This window comes from Carassius carassius, chromosome 11 (genome assembly GCF_963082965.1).
Source record: "Carassius carassius chromosome 11, fCarCar2.1, whole genome shotgun sequence".
In the NCBI taxonomy this organism is placed as follows: domain Eukaryota; kingdom Metazoa; phylum Chordata; class Actinopteri; order Cypriniformes; family Cyprinidae; genus Carassius; species Carassius carassius.
The window spans coordinates 20716875-20736576 of record NC_081765.1 but is presented as its reverse complement, the minus strand read 5'-3'; the positions used below and the strand labels follow the sequence as shown (position 1 = coordinate 20736576).

At 35.6% G+C, this 19702-nt stretch overlaps 1 pseudogene; it reads right to left on the bottom strand.

Annotated features, from left to right (window-relative positions):
- Positions 1–479: 479 nt before the first annotated feature.
- LOC132153268 (protein CMSS1-like) lies at positions 480–19235 on the bottom strand (annotated as a pseudogene).
- Positions 19236–19702: the final 467 nt, after the last annotated feature.

The following is a 19702-nucleotide window of genomic DNA, read 5'->3' as shown; positions in this document are numbered from 1 at the left end:
ACTACAACCACTCCACCTTATACACACAGAGAACTGTTCTTCCTGTTTTTAGCTCAGACTGTTAAACCTCCCCGGCACACCACACATGCTTTTCCATTAGAACTCAGTCTCTCCTCATTCCTGGACTCTGCCGAAATGTGTGGGAGCAGCATCTGGGTGAATGTGTGTGTGTTTGGTGCCCGAGTTTGTGTATTGTAACAGTATATCATGAATAAAGTATCAACAGTCTATCATGGGAGGGGCTCCTGGCAAAAAATAAAAATAAAAAATAAAAAAAAAGGATGGATGTTTTTGACTAATCAGTTTTTTTTTTAAGAATCATAGAATAAAATAAAAATTCACACAGAATATTTTTTTCTTGCAGCAGACATATGGCAAAAATACATTACAATGGCTCTATTCTATGTTGAACAAGTAAGGGAACATGAATGTGTAATTAAAGAACACTTGCTTAATAGAGTCCTATTTTAACTGTTCCTTCACTGCAGCTCTGGAATAGACCATGGTCCGTCATTTCCACCTGAGACAACAACAAAATAATTCTAGCTGTTTTTTATTTTTCAGTTATCACAATGTAGTTCAAGTTTAAAGTTAATTAAATCCTAAATAATAAAAATTTTGTTTATCGGATATGAACATTTACAAGCTAGTCTTTCTTTCCAGGGAAAATTGACAAATTATATTATTGTACACACAACTAACGTCAGCAAGTAGCAAAACATTTATTTATTTTATTTTTTTTGCGTGATGTCACTTAAAAAAAACAAAACGACGACAAAAATAAGTCATTCATTAAGTACCATTTCAACAAGAAACAGTGACACAGGAAAGAAACTGTATTCAGTGCTGTCACCGTCACCGATTAATTTTGGCAAAATCTACACAAGATCTCAAATGTTACACATTTTATATTCATTGCTATCAGGACTACATTTTTTTTTATCTTTATAATGCAATTATAAACAAGCCTGTCCCATCTGAAAGCAGTTCATATATCAGTGTTACCTCTGGTAAATCCATCATTCTCTTGTGCTTCTAGTCTCGATAGTTCCAGTCCAGAACCAGATATCTCAGACAGTGCTTGTGTAGTCAAAAGCATCACAAGTCAAGCAATGAATCATGTAAAACAAATTTACAAGAAATGTGAATCAAAACAAACCATTCTCTAACAGGGCACAAATTCTCCCAGGAGTTCCAACAGCAGTTTGGGTCACACCTTAACTCAATTATCCACCTTGATGTGTCTTACAAACAGCTTCAGCACTTTAGCTTGTCCTTTGAACATCATCAACTGCCTTAAACACAAAGAGAGGGGGGGGGGGGTCTAACACTTGAGAAGTTGAACAGTTTGGTTGATGAAGATGGGAGAAAGTTTGTGGAAGTCAATGGCAAACCAGAAACTGTTTGTTAACCAACTTTTATCCAAATATCTTCTTTTGTGTGAGAAAAATAACAGGTGAGCAAATCATGACAATTTTCAGTTTTGGGTGAATTATACCTTTAAACAATGCAACCATTTTCAACATTAATAATAATGTTGAACTATACCTTTAAACAATACAACCATTTACAACGAAGAAGAAATGTTCTTTGAGCTCCAAATCAGCATATTATAATGATTTCTGAAGTATCATGTGACACAGAGGACTGGAGTATTAGCTGCTGAAATGTAAAAAATATATATTTATATTTATTAATAAATAATAATAAATTTTTTATTATTATTATTATTATTATATTTTTATACAATATTTGTGTTTTACTTTATTTTTAATTAAATAAATGCAGCCTTGTTCTACATAAGAGAGATCTTTCAAAAACATTGACTCCAAACTTTTTAATGTTGGTGTAAATTCTCGAATATGGAAATAACGATACATATTCAAAATGACTGTCAAGATGCAGTGCATAAAAAGGCATTTCACCTTCTCTGAGGTAGGCAGACAAGCTATGTGTCAGGTCATTACAGCGGAGGAAGCAAGACTCTGAAACAGAAAAGACGACTCCTTATCCAGATCCAGCGGATCTGGCTGTGGTGACTCTTCAAAAGGCTCAGAAGGTCAGCTGTAGAGCCCAGCACAGACTCAGAGCTCGTCAGCAAATCTGTGATCGTTTTCTTCTTCTAAAGACAAAGGAGAATTATCCAACAATAGCATGTTTTACAGCACATACATCAGGGGCAGAGACAGCGACTAGAAAAGGAATGAATGAATTCAGATAAGCTTTGTCCTCTAATATCATTTAAGAAGCAAGTTTCTCAACATAGAAAATGTTAACCAAAATGAGAAAGGAGTTGGAGAATTATGTTTAGTGAAACAATTCTGCAGTAAGTTTGCTCTATTTATTATGTCTTTTTGCCTCTTTTTTATCATGCATGAAGTGAAAAATATTCTGAAGCAGCATACTGAACTGGGCAAAAGAGTTTGACATCTACAGTAACATTAACCGACATGTGAATCATAATTCTTACCTTTCTTCTCTTTTTGCTTGACTCCTTATCGCCCGTTTCCTTGTATCTCCTGTGTGACGAAACATTCTTTCTGCAGGGAAGGGAAGACCTGCTTAAAGATGCCCTGGTTCTGTTTTTGCTAGACCTTTTGTCTCAAATACATCTCTTTGATGAAAAACCTTAAAATGCCTGAACCCAAGAAAAAATGACTTACAAAGTCAAGGTTTCTACAGGTTTTAAAGTGCCCATGTTATGCTCATTTACAACTTGTTTTTATTTTGGGGTCTGAAAGAACACATCTACATGATTTAAAGTAAGGTAAAATAAATAAATAAATAAATAAATAAAATAAAAAAACCAGTAGATGCCCTTGTAAATATAAGAATATTTTAACAGGTTTCTAAAGGATATGCCAGTGCTTGACAAAGTTAGCACTTTATATTTTAACATATTTTTGGGAAGGAAGTCGGCCGCCTAGGCTTTTGGACGCAGCAAGACCGTTTACAACATTCCTGAATGAATCAGCCTTTTGAACGAATCGACTCAACGACATTAACCTGTTAGTTTTAGTTTCTTGTTTAGCGTATCATTTAATTTATTAAATAATAAAATAATAATAATAATAATAATACTAGTAATAATAATAAATAAATAAACATTAAAAGGATAGTTCACCAAAAATATATAAAGAAAAAATTCTGCCATCATTTACTCACCGTCATGTTGTTTCAGACCTTTCTTTTGCACAACATTAAATAAGGTATTTTGAATACTTGGTAACTAAGCTGTTTTGATCACTAGTGACTTTCTTTTCATGAAAAAAAGAATACCGAGATGTTTCTCAAATTATCTTCTTTTATGTTCCATACTTTATTTTAATCTGCTGTAGCCTAAACATTTAACACAATAATAGCTTTAAACGATCTTTTGGGGGTATTTTCACATTTTTTAGTTTGCGAGTAATTAGCTTAATTAATTGCAGGACAATGTCATTAATTAGATAAAAAAATTTAATTGACTGACTGTCCTAGTCATAAGCCATAAACCATAACAGCCCACTAAGAGGCGAAGCAGAACATTAAAAAATTATTTGAATATATATATATATATATATATATATATATATATATATATATATATATATATATATATATATATATATATATTCATATAATATGCATATGTATATAACATGTTCATTTCAGTGTAATGCAAAATCTGCAAATACAAATATATAAGTAGTCTGAAAGCACAGAGAGATTGACTCGATTATGTAATTTGAAGGTCTTAATGGGATTGTTTTTTTGTTTTTGTTTTTTGTTATACGTTATAGTTCGTAGCTAATTAATTTCCCTAAAAAGAAAATGAATGCGATTTTTACTTCCGGAACCCTACTGTCACACACTATTCTTTCAGAAAATATTTTTAATGGCCTCACGATTATCTCCACCAGTAAATGTGTTTGGGTTACCTCAACCGTTTTCTTCCTTTTCTTTTTCTTGGTGTTGTCTTAAATCAGTTTTTCACCCTGATGTAGATTTAATCGGTTGTTCTTCTGCAAGTGGCTGTGTCCTCCTCTTACATGAGAAAGCAGTTGGCACATAAATAAAAACTGAGGATCACAAGATAATGTCACAGTGCAAATTAATTACACCAAAATAATATAAAAACTACAATACAAACATTACGAACTGCAATTATTTACATGGCAGAAAACTACATATCCCGGGATGCTCTGCGGACAGGGCAAGCACGTGTTTTAAATAGTCTAGTAAGAGATGTTTAATAACGATTATAGATCTGTGAAGATGCAACTAACCAAGTTCGAAATGGCGTTCGTTTATTTAAAGGAGTTCCATTTAATATAAGATACAGCTGGATTTTTAAAGATCTAACAGAATCTTGTTAGGCAAAATACTTTAGGGCACTACGAAGTGTGCACTCACTGGCACACCAGGCAGTTTAAAACATACACGCGCAGAACAAAACTACACGTTACGCTAAAATTATAGCTGAAGTACTTGTTTGCCACCTGAATAGTCAAATAAAAGCATTTTCATAGTACAACTTTTATATAATTTGAAGCAAAAAAAAAAGAAAAAAGAAAAATAAATAGCTACTACTAAAAAGTACATTATTATTTTTAGTTATCTAAATGATTGTTGACTTAATTTTGGATTTTTTTTAACCCAAAATAGCCTACGTCTAAAATTAACTGAGACGGTGTGATTTTTATTTATTTATTTCCGTGTGGTTTTATAGCAGTGTTCAGATTAACTAGGTCTGAACCACTAGGCGGCGCTGAGCCCTTTAAAATTATAATTATCTTATAATTATCACTCTGCAGGGTGTTTACTCTCTCTCTCTCTCTCTCTCTCTCTCTCTCTCTCTGTTATTGTGTGAATGTTGGACGGGGAAGGATCATTTAAAATGTGTGCGTGCGTTCATTTGTTCCACTGTCCCTCACACTTGTTTGACTGGTCATAACTCTATAATTACTCCTCTATCTCTCTCTCTCTCTCTCTCTCTCTCTCTCTATCTCTCTCTCTCTCTCTCTCTCTATCTCTCTCTCTCTCTCTCTCTCTCTCTCTCTCTCTCTCTCTCTCTGTTATTGTGTGAATGTTGGACGGGGAAGGATCATTTAAAATGTGTGCGTGCGTTCATTTGTTCCACTGTCCCTCACACTTGTTTGACTGGTCATAACTCTATAATTACTCCTCTCTCTCTCTCTCTCTCTCTCTCTCTCTCTCTCTCTCTCTCTCTCTCTCTCTCTCTCGCACACACACACACACACACAAACACACAAGCAAGAACGCGCACGCAATTATTTATTAATCACAAACATGAATTAAAAATTTCTGTTTCCCTTCAGCGTACAGCACTGAAAGCAACTTCACAGGCTGTTCATCTAACGCAGAGATCACTTGTGGTTGACCAAAGATGGAAATGTTTTTGCAGAGAAATCCTCTAAAGCCATATCTAATTATTCAAGAGCAGTTGGCAACTGAGAGAAGGTTGCCTAACAGTTTGTTTTAATGCTGTTGTCCCAATTACTGGTGAAGGTTCTCTGAATTTTACAGTAAAGAACAAATTCTTATTATGAACTGGAGTTGTGCAGCTGCATTTTATGTGATTTCATTAAGATTAGGCAATTTCATTTTGGTCCACGAAAAGGGGGGATATTTTACAGCCTTAGACTTTCAAGTGCAACCTTTACATACACATATACATGCACACTCACTCAATCACTCACTCACAAAAAGAAAGAGAGAAAAAGAAAAAATTGTAATTTGCCCTTAATTACAACCATTTTCTCTTATTGTCTCCTTTTCTTTCTTTCTTTCTTTCTTTCTTTCTTTCTTTCTTTCTTTCTTTCTTTCTTTCTTTCTCATTTCTTCTCTCCCTTAGTGCTCCTTAGTAACAAGTAGGTTCTCGTCATGGCAACATGCTCTGAAATAGACTGTGAAGCTGTGTTTGATTCAAGCCGCGGTGGTCAAAAGACTGATGGACTGTGGAATGTGTTCAGTACATTATGGGATTCATTGTTTCAGTAGTTTTTCTGTGTTATTAAGAGCTCTCTTTTGAGTAACAACACTTAAGGCTCACGGGAACGCAATGAGGTAATGCAGCAATCAAATAAATTCTTAAAACTGAGTGCAGATTGTAGTCACTGACATGTTACATTTTGTAATTTAGCTGAGGCTTTGATCCAAACTGACTTGCAGTACCTAACTTTATTACCGGGCCAGTCCCTCTGGAGTAACCTGAGGTTGAGTGCTTTGATCAAGAGCACAATGGTTATAGTTCATAGATCACCGCATTGTGGGTTTTAGACGTGCGTGATTCATTTAAATGTAAGTTTTCAGAACAACACTGCTCTTGCTTGTGTGATATTGCTTTCCCTACAACAATTATATAGCCTAGACAAGTTAATATTAAGTAACTGACATTTCTGGTATAATATGGCCAGTTATGTATTTTTTCCCCCAGTCTATTGAAACAAAAAATTAGTACAAATGAGTAATTCTATAAGAGCTCAAGGTTTCTCTGGTTATTTAGCATGACCCATCGGCCCCCAAAACTCATATGGCAACAAAAAAACATATTTTTATATTTACAGCTATTATTATATAGTTATTATTATTATGTAACTGTTATATAATTTTGGAATAGTGAATGCTTTTTAATATATATATTTTTTAAATAAGTCTCTTATGGTAACCCAGGCTGCATTTATATGATCAAAAATAAAGAAGAAACAGTAATATCATGAAATAGTTTTACAATAAATTATTGTAAATGTTTTCTCTTCTAATACATTTTGAAACGTTGTTTATTTCTGTGATGTCAAATCTGAATTTCCAGTCTTCAGTGTCACATGAAACATTTCATATTATCAATTTTGAAAAACAGTTGTGAAGCATAATAATCTTGTGGAAACTATGATACGTTTTTCAGGATTCTTTGATGAATTTACAAATTGTATATTGAATATTCTATTGTATACACACACACACACACACACACACACACACACACACACACACACACACACACACATACATTTTGGACCACTTTTATCCACTTGTGACCAAACATTATGGAAAGCACATAGAAATGGCAAGTGTGTTTTGAAGACAAAAGAAAAATTGTAGCAAGCACAATGTTCTCCATGCACCAGTCCTGATTTCTAACATGCATCCACAGTGTTCGGCATGGTTTTGTGGCTAACAGAGCAGAAACGAAAGCTGCTGCTTTCCTTATAGTTTTACATTTTTGTGTTCATATGTACAGTGGGTATTGAAAAGAATCCCCCCCCCTCCCCTTAAAATAATAACATAAACCAACTCTTCTTTGCAGAACTGCTCAAGTCCAGTTAAATTTGATGGTGACCATTTGTGGACTGCAGTCTTTAAAGGGTTAGTTCACCCAAAAATGAAAATTCTGTCATTAATTACTCACCCTCATGTCGTTCCAAACCCGTAAGACCTCCGTTCATCTTCGGAATGCAAATTAAGATATTTTTGATGCATTCTGACAGCTCTCTGACTCTCCCATAGAAGTTGATCGTGGTAGTGCCCTTGCTCTCTATGGGAGGGTCAAAAAGCTGTCACATTCCATCAAAAATATCTTAATTTGTGTTCCGAAGATGAACGGAGGTCTTACAGGTTTAGAAAGACATGAGGGTAAGTAATTAATGACAGAATTTTCATTTTTGGATGAACTATCCCTTCAAGTCATTCCACAGATTTTCAATGGGGCTGACTAGGCCTTACAAGGACATTCACCTTTTTCTCTTCCAACTACTGTGTGGTCAGTTTTGCTGTGTGCTTTGGATCATTGTCACATTGGAAGGTCAACCTTCTTTACAATATATTGGTGAGTCCAAATAATTACATTTTAGTCTCATCTGCCTCAGAATGTTCGGGGTGCATTTTGGCAAAGCTCAGTTGTGACTTCATGTGGTCTTGCAACCCTTCCATACAAGCCACATTTGTGGAGAATTTGCGATATTGTGGTCACATGCACACAATGAACCATCTTTGTCATAAACACCTGCAGCCTCTTTCATAGTTGCCGTATGTCTCTTGGTAGCCTCTCTGGCAAGTTTCCTCCTGGTTTGGAGCAATGTCCTAAACCAGGTAGGGTCTGTGTTGTACCAAAAACCTTTCACTTCTTGATAGACATCACTGTGCTTTGGTAGGCATTGATAAAGCATTTGACTTTTTTTTTTGTATGCATCTCCTGACTTGTGCCTGTCCTGTCAACAACTTTATCCCAGAGATATTATGACTTACCATTCATAAGTTGATTGTTTGCTTCAGTTGGACTACCAATGACTGAAATGCTCCAGGAAAGCTCTTTTCATGCTGAGCTTAATCAAAATGAACACAGCTGAGCACAGCTGAAAGTCAATTGGCTTTGTTTACAAATCCGTGATTGTGTTTTTTTATTTTATTATTTTATTTTTCTGACAAGTTGGTGTTAAAGCTTTCACTTGCATGTTATAAGTTGCACTGAGTAAATACAGCTGGACAAAACAAAAACTGTGTCTGTCTTTATTTCAGGCTGCAAAAATGGCATATTTTGTCTATTGGATTGAAATATCAGAAAACGTCCATTACCTTTAACAACCCATAGACTCATAGTGATTGAAATCAGACAAAAGAGACAGATTAAAACCCCGGCTGTCACCCAATTAACCAAAACACATCTTAAAACCTGGTGTAAACAGTACCTCAGTGTTTTTTTGGGGGGTTTTTTGGTCTATACAATTTATGTTTTTGTGTTCCACAGATGAAAGAAGGTCATACATGTATGGAACAACATGAGGATAAGTAATGACATTTTTGGGTGGACTACCCCTTTAAAAAAAGTGAAGTGATGTGTGGGAATTTGTGCTCTGCATTTAACCCATCCAAGTGCACACACACAAGTGAGTAGTGAACACAACAAATTGTGAACACACACCCGGAGCAGTGCGCAGCCATATGCTGCAGCGCCTGGGGAGCAGTTGGGGGTTTGGTGCCTTGCTCAAGGGTCTCACCTCAGTTGTGGTATTGAGGGTGGAAGACAGCACTGGTTATTCACTCCCCCCACTGACAATTCCTGCTGGACTAGAGACTCGGACCTCAAGAAGTCAGACTCTCTAACGATTAGCCACAACTGCTCTCATTGTAAGAATACAATGAACCTTGCCTGCTCAATTTTATCATACCACTAATATTGATTATTGTATGCCCCAAGCAGGTACTTCCCTCAAATCAGGCACCTCATTTAGTACATGCCATAAGTATGTACTGTATAACAAATACAATTCCCTGTGTGGATGTGGACTTTACATTGCAGCAGCCTGTTTAATATCAGCATGGCATATGATGCATTTTTTTTTTTTGTCAGAGGTTGAGAAATAACAGGAAGAGGTCATGCTAGAGAATCTAACAGAGCTTTGAGAGCCCCAATTTAAGCAGCACAAAAGAATGTGGTTTATGTTCAGAGCTGAGAATCCTTACTCAAACGTAGAGCTGACAAATGCAGGTCAGCGCTTCTCACTTGGAAATAATAAGAGTTTATTGTGGCTGGAGATTTGAGTGCCTCAGAAAAGTAGAAAACAACTGCTGCAATTGCTTTCACAAGGCACAGAATCTCCTCTGCTTTTTTTGAATTGTCATTGTCACTGCTTGCCTTCCTCTCTGTGATGATGATTTTAAGATTAGAGGGCAATTTACCAGGTCCCCATTTGAAAGAAGAAAGGTGATTTTACACGGCTTTGAAAGGCAACAATCTAATCGCTCTTTCTAATCGTCCTCTTTTTTTCAGAGAATTTGACCTCTCTATTGTGGTGAGGCTGTGTGCGTTGATACACACACAAACACACACTCAAACGCATCTGTAATATAGACTGTGTGGGAGCTCAAATGGTGGCAATTTGTGTGGCTATAAGCGATTGGTTGACAGGGAGGTGCTGATTATGGGGTATAAGTGTTAGGTTCCGATGGACCCATCCACACTGATGCCCTGATTATGGATAATTTACCCCTACTGTGGCAGCATGGGACTCTACCCACGCTCCCATTTTCTCTCTTTCTTTCTCTCTTTCCTTTTCTTATGTCTCATCCGATATTGAAAATAGATGGAAAGAAAGGTTGTCACTGATTCTTTCAATGCAGCTACCATGTGAGTTGTTTCTAGGGTAATGCAGAAACTCATAAAGCCACTATTGAATTGAATATCTGCAGTCTAATATTCCTTGACAGACCCATGAGGTTTTTTTCATCTTTCCACCCATGACTTGGAATAGTGAATGACCGTAAATGACGATAGTCAAATCTCTCTGGTATACTATGCCACTTCCAGGCCTTTTTCTTTAGCATTTTCTGCATCTAATATAGCATTCAAAGTATGTCTATAAATTACACAGTGTGTGTAATATATAATCTAGTGTAAGTGTGTAAGAAACGGCCTTTCAGATCAAGCACAGATTGTAGCGCTTCACATTAAATAATTTATGGAGTCTGCATTCAAACAGGCCATGAGGAGGAAACCAGCTCCAAGTGCATACATCATTTAGTGAAGCTCCGCGCATATGGCATAGTGACATCTCCTTTATATGTGCATTTGAACACATCTTGAACTCAATTCAAATAAAACATATAGTATTTTGCCGGGAAAGACCAATGAATACGCCCACGTTGTCTTGCATGTTACTCGCACGGGACCGATCCGCCCACAGCGACACATGCTGCCGTTAGTGTGTGGTCGAATGCAAGGACACAGATTTCTGCCATATGGACTGTACGGCTTGAGCTACAACTGGGTTAAAGATGATTCTTGATGTCCTGGAAGAAATGACTGGCAAAACAATACCACTCGTATGATAAAAAGACCAGTTTAAACCGGAATGAATTCCCAAGGCTGGTTCAGTGCTGGTCTGGCTTGTGCACAGGGCCACTGCAGAATAGTATTGTTGTGCCCCCTCCTTCAAAAAAATTTTAATAAAATAAAATAAACCAACACCTATGTTAAGGCTCAAAAAAGAACTTGAATAAAATATTAAAGTAAATAAATAAATTGAAATTACATTTTATTATTTATAAATTACATTTGTAGCTCTAGACGATTATGGCTATGATTTTATTAATACAGTTGTCTGATTGATTTTATATTCTCAAGCATTCAGAAATTTATTTTTTATATGTAGGCCTTCATGTTAATATTAATAAAGAAACAAAACTTTTTTTTGAGCAACTGGGATGGTGCCACCCTGGGAGTTGGCGCCCTACGCAAACTGCGTACTCTGCATATAGGGAGCGGTGGTACTGCTTGTGCACATCAGCCCACCAGCATAAAAAATAACAGCAATGCTGTTCTCTTTCTTTTCCCTCCCTTCAGCATTCCCTTTATCTTTTTATCTCTCCCCCGAGCACTCCCAGTGATATTCAATAAAGTTTGTCAGTCCTGCATTTTCCCAGATGCAATAAGTCTTTGATACTGCAACCATTCCTTTCTATTAGAGTGAATTCCTCTTTATCAATACAGCATTTAAATGCTGCAATCAATAAACAAATTATTCACTGAGTGTGGCATCTCTTCCCTGCTGTCTGACGCCGAATAGTTCATTAGTCCATGCCGATGTGGAAATATTCATAGACCCATACAAAGTATTGACTAAACATGAGGCCTATAGTGCACTGCTAGTTTTGACGTTAGTGCTATGCAATAATTGCGTACATAGTTAAAAAGTATTTCATCACTCTACAATTCAATACTGCCAGTGTTCACAAAGCAGCATGTGGCAAGCATGCAAGAGTGATGACAGGATCCGTCTTATTTAAACATCATTATAAGATTTGACTATACCAACCATGTCAACAAGTTGATTTTTTATTTAATTAGTATGTATATACTATGGGTTTGTCTGTATATAATATAATATAATATAATATAATATAATATAATATAATATAATATAATATAATATAATATAATATAATATAATATAATATAATATAATATGTGTGTATTATAAACATTAGAATGTCTTGTCAGTTTATTTATATTTTTAAACGTATCAGTATATAATCAATATACATATATTTATGTATTATAATATAATATAATATAATATAATATAATATAATATAATATAATATAATATAATATAATATAATATGAATTGTATGCTCTTTCTTTTGTCAGGGGATCTTGGTATACATTTTTTTTAAAGTCACGATTTACATGGTTATTAGTTAACATAGATTTTACAGTAGAGGTATTTTGATGTTGGATGTTTGATGAGAAATATTTGAATACATTTTTTAATCTCTGAACTTTTGATTGCAGAATTTGGTATCCTGGCTCATCTGAGAGCAGTTTGAGATGTGACTGAGCTTTTTAGAGGAGACATGATATTGCCCAGGTCTTTTTACCCAACAGAGGAGTCTGAGAAGCAGAAGACCTCTGAATATCTCCATTTGCTCTCCATTTAAACTTACAGCTATTTAAACAAAGAAGTTTAAGAAGAAGTTAAACAGATCCTATTTGTGTGATTTCTTTTTTTAAAAGAAAAAAAAGCTTCTTCTTCACATATTGTAGGGAGGTTTGGTCTGGATACAGAACAGTTATTATATGAAATGGAAACTATATCCTGGCAGTACAAAATGTCCTCAATATGCTAAACGGCTGAAATGCTCACAATGCTGTAAAATAGAGTGACAGTATGGTACAGTTATGTATTCCCAGGTGATGCTGCTCACTTGCCTGCACAGATTTTACATACCCAACAGCTCAGCAGAACCCGTGAAGAGCATGACTCAGAGAAGCGCTCATACTGCCAAATGAGGATGAAAGAGACACTGGTTTAATCCACCCAGTAGATATAAGGAGGGGTTGAGAAAGAGAGAGAGAGAGAGGTAAGTCCTCACAAACTGAGTCCTATTCTCCCTTGAAAAGCTGCAGGGTAATTCACTCTTCTGAATAGTGAACTGTCCACTCAAATAACTCAAGACTCATAGTGATGTACCGAGATCCACTCTCTGGAGGATTAGGGGCAATATGATATGTATTTTAATGTGAAGGTGGATTTGTGCATGTATGCATGTGTGTGTGTGTAAGTGCGTTGTGCTGTGTTTAAACGTGTGTGCATTGTAGATCTGGTCTTAGTCTTAGACGAGCCGAGTGTGACCCACTTTCCCTCTGAGCTTCTCTGCTAGAGATGCACTCAGGCAGGCAGGCACGCACGCACGCACGCACACACACACACACACACACACACACACACACACACACACACACACACAGTCTAAACGCCAACATCAGAAGACAGAGAGGAGGGGAGATAGAGAGAAGGGAGGAGCAGGGAGATGATGATACATAGCCGTTGCTGCACTCTTCAATTCAAAAATCAATCCCTGTTCCAAACCTGCCCTTCCAGCACTTTGTCATGTGCAAAAACACAGCACCCATTTTGCTGGGGGATTTTCATCCAACACGTAAGCACAGCTGCACCCCTTGTGTGATGTGTACTTGTGTGTGGGCGTGCATACGTTTTATATGCATGCAAAGAGAGTCGTCAACCTCGACTACATGCCAGCATGCAAATCCTCCATTTTAAATTGCCTATGCGTTAATAGTCCATATAATACTAATGAGTCCTAAATGTAATTGTATCTCTGGGACGACCTGCATGGAGATTACCCAACGAACTCTAACTTGCAGAGAGCTGCAAGTAATGTTGCACACTGTGTTTCACACATGCTTACACAAATTACGGTATACAAGGTCAAGAAATATCTTATTTCAACAAATATAAAGTTACCAGACAATTTTTTTTTTAATATTGCAGTATTTATTATAAATTATTTATCCATGCACATCATTTTTTTTTTATTCATGCTCGTAATCTTTAATTAAAAATCTTAACATTAGCTGTAGTGCTTTACAATAAGGTCTTATTTGTTATACATTAGTTATACCACAGGGCCGTTAAATGGTTGATTCTGATTGGTTGATGAACATTGTAAGGTGTGCAGTTATTTCCCAGTAAAAGCACAGTTACAGAATCAAGTAGATGCAGGTCTATCAATGGCATTATAGTTCCATATCACTTCGCACTAAGACACAGATATAACAAACATATATAACTAGCAATGGAATTAAAATGACAATTTCCATGTTTTTCCAACCAAATTACGTTTAATTATCCATTATTTATCTTTCACTGCATGCACTGACATACAGTACAGACACACACTTGAAAACTGAAGAAAGCATACGCGTGCACAGAAACTTCTTATCGATGCTGCCCCGCCATTGATGTTTTGGATAAATAGTTTGCATCTGAAAATCTATATGAAATTTCTCAGTAGCGAGGTCGCAAAAGAGCTGTTTTTGTTCATTTAATTTCCCTGGCCTTTATTTTTTTGTTCATGTTAGTTCAAAGTGCATTAACTAACATTAACAGACACAACTTTTAATTGTTAGTTCATGTCAACTGATGTAGTTAACTAATTTTAACAAATGAAACCTTGTTGTAAAATGTTATTGTCCTCTGTCATCAACTTTCATTTGTGGAACTGAAAAGATGTTTTAGAGAATACAGACTATCGATAAAGCAAAAGCAGTCACATTAAGTAAAAAAAAAAGGTAAATATGACTTGAGCACTATATTCCAAGTTTCCAATGGAATTTATGTTATTATTCACTGAAAATCTCTCTAATTTAATTTACACATTATTATTGAAAAGAGCAGCAATGAACATTATAAATTCCATCTTTTGTGTTCCTTACAGATAAATGATGACAGAATTTAAATTCTTGGGTGGACTATCCCTTTAATTTTTCAACAATTGTCTCATAGAGTGGTTGACCTTAAAACCCAAAATACAAATTTGCTGCTGGTTTTGTGATGTTTTTATTATTATTATTATTATTATTATTATTGTTGTTATTACTATTATTATTTCTAAGTAATATAAGGCCTTTGGTAAGCATAATTTGACAATACTTTGAAGTATTTAGCATTTTTATAATGAAAATGCTAAATTAGCTTTGCCGGGTTCTTGTGTCATACCACTCTATTTTAATGAATTCTAATGTATTCTATGACAATCTGAGATAAAGTTGATATATTACAGTTTGAAATTTAAATGGGATGTGTAGATACAATACACAAAATGTAGAAGTTTTTAAAGTTATGAAAAAGCAACATCTGAGCAATAAAATGTTCATCTATGCCTTTACAAGAGAACCCTCTTCAAAATATCTGAAGTGTGTGTGTGTGTGTGTGTGTGTTACAGAAGAAAGTCAGTCTTGCAGGTTTGGAACAGGTGAATAAATCATGATAGAATTTTTTTGTATGTTGCAGATGCCGTCAAATTTTTTCTATTATGTCAGAACGACACTGTCAGTGGCAATCAATTCAATATTGTCCCATGTATTTACAGAATTTCTAATTATGACCATATAGAACCACACCTACAAACTATCTACAATTGTAAAAGGCTTTAAACCAGTGATTATTTGAATGCAATACCAGTGAAATCCTGAAAGAGACCAAGTGGTTTGGCACTGTGCTATGCAGATGATTAAACATTATTGGAAATTAATTCGTGTAAATATGGCTTGGTTAAACAAGAACCACATCCTATCATTTTAAGTGGCTGAGGTTAGTGCTATCAGTTTTATCTGAATGCATTTTGGTTTGCATATGAAAAGGAATTCCAAAAGTTTATTAGTCTAGCCTCAACAGTATCATAACTTCTCATAAAGTATTTGGACACTGAAGCCACACTTAAAAATTTATGAATGTCATTGCATTAGAAATATGAAACCAAGCAACATTTATTTAAAAGAATGATAGCAGAAGCACAATTTTCAAGCAAAACTTTAAATGTATATTTATGTTTGAAGATTCCACTAGGTTTGAAATGTTGCTATCTACAGCAAGTGGCCTTCAACTATTTTTCAAGTGTATCTTAAGTATCAAATCATTTTTGGTGCCAAAACTTTCTGTACTTGTCAAGAAAGACAAAATCCTATTGAAGAAAATAATTAGCCTGATACAATAAACTCTTTTTATGTACTGGTCTTGTGATTAGTTTTCAGATGCAGGTCTTTGCGAGTGCCACCTTAACATAAACACAGCTAATTAGTTGAAAGGCAGATGTGTGCTCGTGAGGAAAAAAATGTCAGTGAATATAGAGAGAGAGAGAACAGGAAGCAGTCTCTAAGCTCTTTTTTGGAGCGCATTAGCAGTACTTGATGAGTGGTAAAATGCTGCATTTGTCATTGTGACACACTCCTGGCCCCCATAGAGTCAGACTGCAGTTAAAACTCAGCTCTGATAGATTACAGAGACGACTACATTCATAACCCAGCTGTATACCTCTACAATAAGACGTCGCACACATATGTCCCGCCTGCGAATCTTCAGGTATTTATTGATGGATGCCTTTGGATCTGCATGGAAATGGCCTGTTATTGCTTTGCTTGCTTATTTATTGTGTGTGTCCTTTTGACAGCAATCCATTTTGGTCGTACACCAGGGTCAGTGTGTCTATGTGTGGGAAGGGAGAAGAAAGAGATATCTCATGTCTTACAAACTGTAGATCATCTTGTCACTAAGGAAGAGATTTATCATAATGATGTGTCACTGTACACAAAGCATCGTAACAAAAGCATAATGTTTGTAATGCAGGTCAAACTAAGCAAAAGGCTGTGCATACACACACAAACATTGCCTTTAATGCATTTGGCTAGGCAAAGACCATCAATAACAGTGATCTGAGCTTCTATTGCAGTCATAAACCAGCTTTTTGTTCCTCTCTCTCTGTCTCTCTCTCAGTAGTATCAATATGCCTTATAAAGAAGATTATAGGACATGCATACTAGATGTCCCAAATGGTCTACTGAAATTTCCATATCCATAAGAAACCCCAAAAGCAGTGAAAAATACTCAATGCCGACATGTGCAAATATCATTTACCAGGGGCCTTTATTGTGAAGCCTGTGTTGTGATTCTTTGAATAGTAATACGTGCAGTTAAGCTTTAGTTTAACTCACTTTTATATTGGAGAGTGTTCGGCTCTGATTATGAAGCCACTGCGCTTCAGTAATAAGGGATCATTTATTCATGTTCTGTGCATTTAATGTGCATCTAATAAAAATGCATACTCTGACTATGCTTAGATGTTGCTCTTTCATATCTCAGGAGATTTAATGTAAGTTCTGTTTTATTTAAGCATCAACACTGTTTCAGATCGTTCTTCACTTTTTATTTCTCCTTTGGAATGGAAACCAAATGATGGAATTGTTGACACGAGAATATAGAGCTATACATATTTTTATAATATGAATAATTAAAAGAACAATAATAATTTAATAAATGAATTACCTTTATTAAACAATTAAAATTATTGAATTATGATAATTCAACTCTTATTGAGTAGTAATTCAAAAGTCCCATTTAAATAATAATTATAAATAGTCTTGCGAGATTTAAAAATACAAAGATAAATGGAAATAATGTGATGCAGCTCACCATTTCATCTTGCATAATTAGTATTTTTTTTAAATGAAAAGAAAACACTTATACTTGTTGTTGAGGTCGAAGGTAGTGCGTCTAATTATCTGTCTCTTATAAGAACAGGAACAGGCAGATGCCAGCATGAAAACATCCACTCATCCTTGAAAGCCATGAACAAAACTACACATTTTACAACATAATAAAAATGTGACCCAGACAAAATGAATGCAGTTTCACTTGCAGCATGGATAAATGAGGCTTGTGCTGACCGCAATTTGTTTTGTGCTGTGATTTATTGGCTGCCAAAAGCATGAAAACAATGAAATTCAGAGAAATTTCAAAACCAAAATTGATCATTTTCCAGTTCGACCTATGTCTTGTTAGAATTTTTGGCTTCTGTAGTTCATGGTAGTAATAATAATACTGTTATAATATTAATTACATTTGTATTAATACATTTATTAATCCAACTAATTCTTAATGTATTTTTATTTTTGAGTTTAATTTAATCATGGTAAGATAAATACTATTTCTATTAATATTGTTTATATTAGTAATATTAATAATATTCATTTCCATGTTTAATTTTAGGGCTAATTTGTATAATTGTTCATACTGTATTGGGTTGCCACTCAATGTCCAATGTAAAATATGCATCCTAAACCAAAACCAGTCAAAAGTCTTCCTCTCAGGGGAAAAATCTGACAAGAAGGAGCCTTAAGCAAACGTCTCCATTCACTCTTCCATTAATTTCATTGCTGTCTAGCAGAAACGCCTGCCTTTTTAAAGAGATCTCATTTGTGACTCTCTTTCCTATGGGATCTAACTTCCGCATGAGGAGATTTTTGCTGAAGTGCTGTGCTAAATCTGTCCTGCGGAACGAGATGAGGTTTGCTTGTGAACATCTTGAGATGTCAGTGCCTATCTGGACTGAGCACTTCTTGAGGTTATAAAATGTTGAAGCTGAATGTTTATTTTCATCCGCTTCCATCATCCCACATTCAGGGCATCCATTTTTAGAATAAAAGCCATGATTTCATATCTCAAAATAACAGCGACTGTACACAGGAGGAAACTGTCTTCTGCACAAACATCACAAAGCCACTCAACCAAAGAAATGCAGGTTACAACAAACTGCTTCATCATTATTTCTCTCTCTCTTTTTCGTTTTCTTGCTGTCTTGAGCTCTCTTTTTCTTTCTGTTTCACTCTCTTTCTGTCTCCTCACTCTCTCAATCCATCCCTCCTTTTTGTCTGTCAAGGAGTGGGCTTTGATTAAAATATATCTCTTTTTGTCCCCAAAACCTGACTCGTGTGCTCGCACTGTACCAGCTCACATCATTATGCGACGAGCACCAAACAAAATCTGCTCCTCTTTGTTTTATTCTCGTCTGTGACTCATTCATTACCATGTGAAAGATCAAACTATAGCTCTCACAAAAGAAGCATGCTAAAGCAAGTTTTCCAAGCCATATTTAAACAAACAAGCAAACAAGCAAGCGAACAAGCAAACAAACCACCCTGTGCCGCAACAGATCACGTCCTCGTTTAACTCTGTGGCATCTTTGATTCGCGCTGCAGGCTTCTCGCAACTTGTCTTATGAAACCAAGTAGCTTATCTAGAGCATCTTGAGAAAAAGCTGGAGGAAATATTGTTATTTTTTCATTTATTTATTTATTTTTAAACAAGTTGAGCCAATATACCCAGGCAGGCCTGGTCCTCTCCAGATGGATTCCAGGCAGCCTCATCTTCTTCATCCATTATTGATGAGTGGGGCAAAGAGAAATAGGTCAGAAGAGAATGAACTACATTCTCTTTGTTCACTCTGCTTGTTACATAAATGATTGAGATTTATTGCTTCCACTCTCATATTTAGTCACTGGCCTCTGATCACCTTACAAGACTGCCCTCGGATGATTGTTTGCAATATTAATATACACACTTTTCTGATTATTCTTGTTCCCAGGTGTAAATAAGTCATTCTTTTCATGTACATGATAGACAGAAGTGGAAGAAGATATAGATACTGTAAACTCAGTAAAATACCAGTTGGCTGCCAGCTGACGGCAAAGATGGATTATGACCCGAGCCGATAGGGCAAGTGTTTTGGGAGCTTTGACCATCAGAGTGCTCCAATACCTAGAAATAAGGCACTCTGTATATAAAATTGACATAGACAGATGAAATGCACTTGAATATGTGCCAAATATGTGATTTAAATGAACAAG